This window comes from Mycetomoellerius zeteki, unplaced genomic scaffold (assembly GCF_001594055.1).
Source record: "Mycetomoellerius zeteki isolate Tzet28-1 unplaced genomic scaffold, Tzet1.0 scaffold113, whole genome shotgun sequence".
NCBI classification, from domain to species: domain Eukaryota; kingdom Metazoa; phylum Arthropoda; class Insecta; order Hymenoptera; family Formicidae; genus Mycetomoellerius; species Mycetomoellerius zeteki.
This window is the reverse complement of record NW_017256051.1, coordinates 1,290,090-1,296,913: the sequence shown is the minus strand read 5'-3', so window position 1 is coordinate 1,296,913 and position 6,824 is coordinate 1,290,090.

Here is a 6,824-nt window from a genome sequence, read left to right as displayed (position 1 = left end):
AGGTAAAACGTCGAGTGGTTCGAGAAAAAAAGAGGAAATACCTAACGCCTCGCAGCCATCGAAAAGAGATAACAAGAGGGAACGTGAAGATACACCGAGAGTGTCGGAAGGAGAGAGACGCAGAAAAAAATACAGGGAAGAAGGAAAGTGAAACGGAGGGTACTTTGGTTTAGTAACAAGCCGATCGCAATTCTACGTCGGGGTTCGCGCGACTTGCGAGAGAGTAGTTCGGCCAGAAGTATAATGGGGACCCCCCGTGGTAGCTTACCTGCATCATCGACTAATCACATCGGATAATAGGGAACAAAGGCGCCCCTGTGAAAAGTGAAGCATACCCACCACTTACCTCTCTTTTACCCTCCGCCTCGCCTCGCCTTGTCTATCTTTTTCTTTCGCTATCTGGTCTCGTGTCCGTTTTCCTGAAAGAGAGAGAGGGGGGGGGAGAGAGAGAGAGAGAGAGAGAGAGCACCTTCTCTCTTCTCGGTAGAGAAGAGAGAGAATATAATCCTCTTACGCACCAGGCACAAAGTAAAATACAGGCGGCACAAGCGGCGCACTCGACCGTGGACGTCCCTAGTATTACGCATCGGCACGAATGAGGAAGAGAAGAAAAAAAAGGAAAACGGGAGAGAAGAAACGTAAGAAAGAAGGAAAGATGTACGAAGAAGGGGGGCATCAGGATACTCATGCAGGAGAGGTGCCGACGAGAGAGATCGACACGTCGGGAAACCTCCTGGTTGTATTATTCAGCCTCTACACCCGCCCGTCCGCGAAATCTCTTAAGCGGCTGCCAATTTGAGCCGAATCTCGAAACTTCAATCGGCAGCACCAACCCTCGGCACTCTCTCTCTCTCTCTCTGTTCATCCCCCTCCCGTTTTCTCTCCTTCCAATCGCTCCTGAAACACGAGCCGGTTGCTCTCTGAAAGAGCTCTCGATGTAACCTCGTTATAGCGGCACGTCATAGTCTTTTTGTTCCGGGATCTTTCCTCACTTTACATTTAGCACTAACAGTCATCTAACATTGAATATTATCCTTGTTAGGGCAACAAAACTCAGAATCAGAAGATTATGCTTGGAATTAAATATTTGATAAAGATATACGGTAGATTTCCTTCCTTTTCTTATCTTTACAAATGTCCCTCATATTAACAAAACTATTTTATTAACTTAAAATGGTCTCTAAAGAGATCTGTGATTTTTACTTTTTAACATCATCTTAATGAAGACCTTAAATTGCTCATACATTCTCTAAATATCTCAATTTTAGACACTTTACTATTCATGGAAGAACGCGATTTTCATTAATAAAGTTCTCAACCATGCACTTAGTCTAAAGGAGCAACTTTGCGCAAATGTATGCCAGATATGTGCGGCATAATAGGATTTCACTATCCGCAACGATTGTAACTATCGGCATATTCCGCAAATATTCGAACACCTCTGCATTTTCGATGCACCGGGCGGAAGTCCAATTCTGCGGAACACAACGCACCGTATTTGGTCGAACCATCTAATACTCTTTACAGGATATGCATTTTTCTATTTCCCCCATAAGCTATTCGACCATTCCGGGGCGATATTAAAAGTTACCTTGCCCGTCGCTAAGTCCAAAAATCGAAAATCCACAAACGGCAAATCGTTCGCTTTCTAATAATTGTGTATTTTTTTTTGCTAATGCTAAGCAATTTGTAGTACAGAGATTTTTATTCGGATTTTTATTATAAAAGCTATTTTACGCAATTGAAAAATTTACAAAAATAGATATTATCGTTAAGCATTTATCTATTACATTTTGATACAATCTTACCACTTACATTTATAGAGGAAACATTATTATATCATTTAAATGTATTTAAATGAATACAGAATATGGTTGCGTTAGATAAAAGTTTATAGTTTGATTAATTTTTAGAAATATAAATCGTTTTTTAATTCATATATGCATATTGATCTACCAATTATATTAGATTATCGTTGAATTATTTTAATTTTTATTTCGTTCACACACGCTGGTAAATTACATAAAATATTGCGTGTAAAATTAAAATCTCTGGGTAATAATGGTGGATAAAACATATGTATGTTAACGCACGCGGTGTTTTTAAAAAATTGCCATTATAGAAATCATATCTCGTGACTTGAACGCGTATGGTGCAATTCAAACGCATTAGAGGATATTTGACCGAATCGTGATTGGAGCGTGAATGGAATATGACCATCCGTCATAACGTGAATCAAGTGTACGTTTATTACTTAGAAACATATAACTGATCTGTGCGAAATCATATAACATGTATATATATCTGCATCGAATAGTAAGATATAAATAATAATGAAATTTATATAGAAATTATATATTAACATATTAACATTCAATTTTTAAACTAATTCATGAAAGGCGTCAACAATAGTCAACAATTTTCTTGAATCCCTTAAATGTTTGCCAGAATTAAGGATGTTTTATACATATTTTCAAAGCGATAACAAAATTATGAAAAAATTACAGATTATTCTATATAAATCACGTTTAAAAATAATACACCAAATTTAGTAGACGGTTTACTATCTGGATCATAAATTATTTTAATAAATAGTAGTATTTTTTAAATCTGTGCTCTAATAAAAATGGAAATGTATTATAAAATAAATGATAAAAATCTCAATTTTTTAATATAAGTACATTATGTATTCAAGATTATTCACATAGAGTTACATTGCAATGCATGGACTAGTTGTCCAATAAATAAATAAAATATTTATTTGTTCTATGTCTTTGTAACTAATCGGTAAATCGTAATGAAACTGTATAAATTATTTTGAATATTTAAAATACTCATAAAAGAAAAATATAAATTTTTTAATAATTTTTCAAATTTTAATTTTTAACAAAAAAATAATTACAAATAAAATAAATAAACTACAAAAATGTGTTATTAAACAAAAATGTAATCTTATTAACACAACTTTCATATGTATATAGTTTATTTGAAGTGTAAATATTAAACATCTTCATACTTCCAAATTTAATTTTCTTTGCAGAGATTGTACGTCTAATACATCCTTAACATAAACTATTTTAAAAAATCAACAACACAAATTAATACAATAAACGCAAAATGATACTAGATCAAAAAATACTTTTCGCTTTGTTTATATACAATATTATTTCTTATATATAATAGAATATTTTTTTTATATTCTGTCTTATATCTGTATTATATCTATTATTTCTAGAACCTAGATTGCAATTGTAATATATTTATTATGAAGGACTTTTCTAAATTTATAAAATACAATTTTTTTTATATTCAAACTTTTTATTCCTAAAACTACCGATAGGTCACTCTCGACAGTATTACATGACAGTAAGAACATGATGCATAATACAAATAAAGTACCTATATAAAGAAAAGAAGAGCATCGCGAAGTGCCTTTATCTTTGCTTATCACATATTGTAAAACGACGTCGCATCGCCTACGTTTGACCATTTTTTTTTAATTCACGAGCGTGTAACAATTTTTTCCTTCTTGCCTTCGGGCGGAAACGACGACCACTCGGGACTCCGAGCTTTGAGCGAGCTCGGGTTGCCGTTTGCGGCTTTTCGCTTTCTCGCGAACTGCGAGGTGTGGCTATGGCTATGCGTGCGCGCCGCTCATTTGCGTCCATCCGACTTGAAGCCGTTAGCCGTGCTCTGCCTCTTTGTGTTTTTACCGCGTTTTTACATCTTGCTTATGCCTGTGTATTAATTATCTTCTGGCCCCGGAAGAGAGAGGTGATTTTTTTGATACGGTTTATCGGCGACATCGAACCGGTTGAGCCAAATGGGATTAAATAATGCTCTAATTAGCTTCGTGGATTACAGGAAGAAAACTCGGACTAGATTAAGAGATATAACGTCTTTTTTAGATGCTTATAACGTGATAGTCGGTAGAAATATATCTCATTTGCATTTTTTTTTTATTTCGAGCGACCATCATATTCGGATTGAAAATTGTATATTCATTCCAAAATTTTAAATTTTATACTAGCTACTAGAAAATAATTTAGAAAGACTAATTTTTGTATTTTGTCGATCTCTTTTTCATGGAAATTAAAAAAAAATTTTATGCTGAAAATATTTTAGTCAATAAAATATTATTTAGTATAAAGGATAGAAAGAATATTCAGATATATCATAATATTCAGAAATATTTGTTTTGTTATTCCTTTCAATAAAAACAATCACTATTTTTAGTTTGACTTTCGCAAAAATAATGTGTTTTTCCAGCATATTAAATAACATTCGGAAGTAGTCATTGTAATATTTATGAATATCTAACATCGTTCCGAGCAGTCAAAGTTAAAGCCAATGCGATTACATCAAGTGGTGCGCGGAATAACTCCGAATGGCATTGTTATCGTTTCACGCAGTCGAATTCGTGCGATTTGGAAAATCAAGGATTTTCACTTGTTTGAATCGATAAATGTGACACGTAACTCACAAGAAAAAGAAGCAAGAAGAGGATGCTCGCGTAACATGGCTCGATCGCGTCCACTCTTAATATTACCGTTACCTTGCGGTGTATCTAGTGCCGCCGAGGGGCATTTCACTCTCGAGTCAAACAATCATCGTTGCTCGACTCGCTCCTTATTTTCATTGAGCGTCCTTGTTTAACCTATAGGTTGAACAAAGACATCATCTATCGTATAAGTCGCGGACTAAGTGCACGGTGTAAACCAAGCTGTTGATTCGCGCTGACTTCTTGCTGACTTAACGTTTTTTAAACGCACCGACTCGCTAAGACTCGCACTGTGACTCGAGAGTGAAATGCCCCTCGAGTGCCGCCGCAAGAGCACTCTTCTTCCACTGAACGACAAGCATCCAATACTACCGTGCATGTGCATCTTCTGTCGCGTACGTATTTAACGTACTTGCACGCGCGAATGCACCGCGCTAATACACCAACGCGCATAATGCTCATAGATACATAATGTAAAGACAGAGAGAGAGCGAGTAAAGCCGAGTGAAGGATAACATTGAGAAGAAGAGACAAATGGAGAGAGAGAGAGAGAGAGAGAGAGAGAGAGAGAGAGAGAAGAGGAAGGAGCGGAAGAGATGAAGAGAGCCGGTAAATTAGGTGGGTATATCGTGCGGTTGTGAACGAGGACATTGGTATAGGATATGTAGGTACACCAACGTGGCGGCTACCATCGCGCGCCACGGTAGGAAGAGACTCGACGAGGCGAGCTAGAAGGGTGGCGAAGAGAGGGATCGACGGGAAACGGGAGGACGGAGGGAGTAGGCTATAAAGGCTAATTGGTTAAAAGCTCACCACTGGCTGCAGGCTTAAATCAAGATCTTGGAGTGTTATAATGGATAAGTAACACGGCGTGGCACGGCCACCGCCACCGGGTTGTGTGTTACCCCCACACACCCCGTCGCGCGTATTCCGCTTCTCCCGTTTCGCGCTATCCTTCTTTCCCTCTCTCCCCTCTCGCTCGCAGACCTCCACGTTCACGTCGCCTCGCGTATAACCACCCCGTTCACCCGCCGCCGCGCCGTGGCGCGGAACGTCGAGGGCGAGTATCTTTCGAGTTAAGGACGGCGCGACCGACGCGATTGGTCCGCGGCGAGAGTTACCCCAGCGGGTAGTCGTGTGCGGCACGAGTCATCGATCGCGCCTCCGTCCTATGAGAAATCCGGAAAGCCAACCCCTGGCAAGCCGTAAGCCCCGCCCCGCCACCTACCCCGGCCGCACCGACACCCCTTCCGGCAACTTGCAGCTTAGCCGTCCTCGCTCGCTTGCCACCCTCCGCTAAACTCCCCCTCCCCTCCAACTACCTTCCTCTCCCTGCTCCGCGCGCGCGTCAACGTGCTCCCTCCTGCCATCTTCCTCTGACACCCTCTAATTTATCCGCTCACCCCGTTCTAACGACTGCCGGCCCTTCCCCTCTCCCTTGCTCGCACCCCGCAGTCTAGCTATCGTGCGCGGCGCGCAATAACTACCCCCGTGACTCTCGAAGCGTGACTCCGAACCGTCCTTTCTCTCTATCTTACTCCTCGCCACTCTACTGTTCTCCCTCTTTCTTGCTATCGCGCCCCTCGCGCTCCTACCCTCTCGTCGTATGAGCGAACAAACGCGCGAGTGTACATATGTGAGCGCGAGCTAAGTGTGTGCGTTTACGCGTGTGCGAACGAATTTCTCCTCCGTCCGTGTGACCTGCGGTTTCTCCGGCGTTTTCCTACCCTTAGTAGTGCGAGCACAGTGCACCCATCGGCCGCGGCCCGTCACTCGCCGCGAAGCGTATCGCAGGACACGAGGGTGCTTGCGCATCGCTCTCTTTCTAATGTGAACGTGTAACCGAACGCGTTGTCAGCACGCGCCGACGCTCTAACGACACGCGCGCGAGTCGAAATTCCGACGCGACGCAACGCGACGAAACGCGACGCAACGCGACGCAACGCGGGTACAGCGTCATCACTTGTACGGACCGATGCGACTTTCTTACCAACTGCGAACTCTCCGTCCGAACGGCTAGATATACCGGAAAGAGTCTGAGCTCTTTCCGATTTTTTTGTCTCCTCAACGTCGCGCGAAAATCGCGGTTTCGGTCTCCAATCTAGACAGGGAGAAGAACCCCTGCATCACGATTACAACTCTCGAGCGATGACGACCGATACAATGCCGTCGGTTTGTGAGGAGTGATCGACAATCAGTGAAAGTGACTCGAGAAAATTTAAGTGACGGCACGATAGGGCACCTCGCCTCGATATTACTCACGCGGGAACGTTTTACGCTTACGCGGGTGGACGGTAAAGAGCGGAAAGCGAAAAGGAGAGAA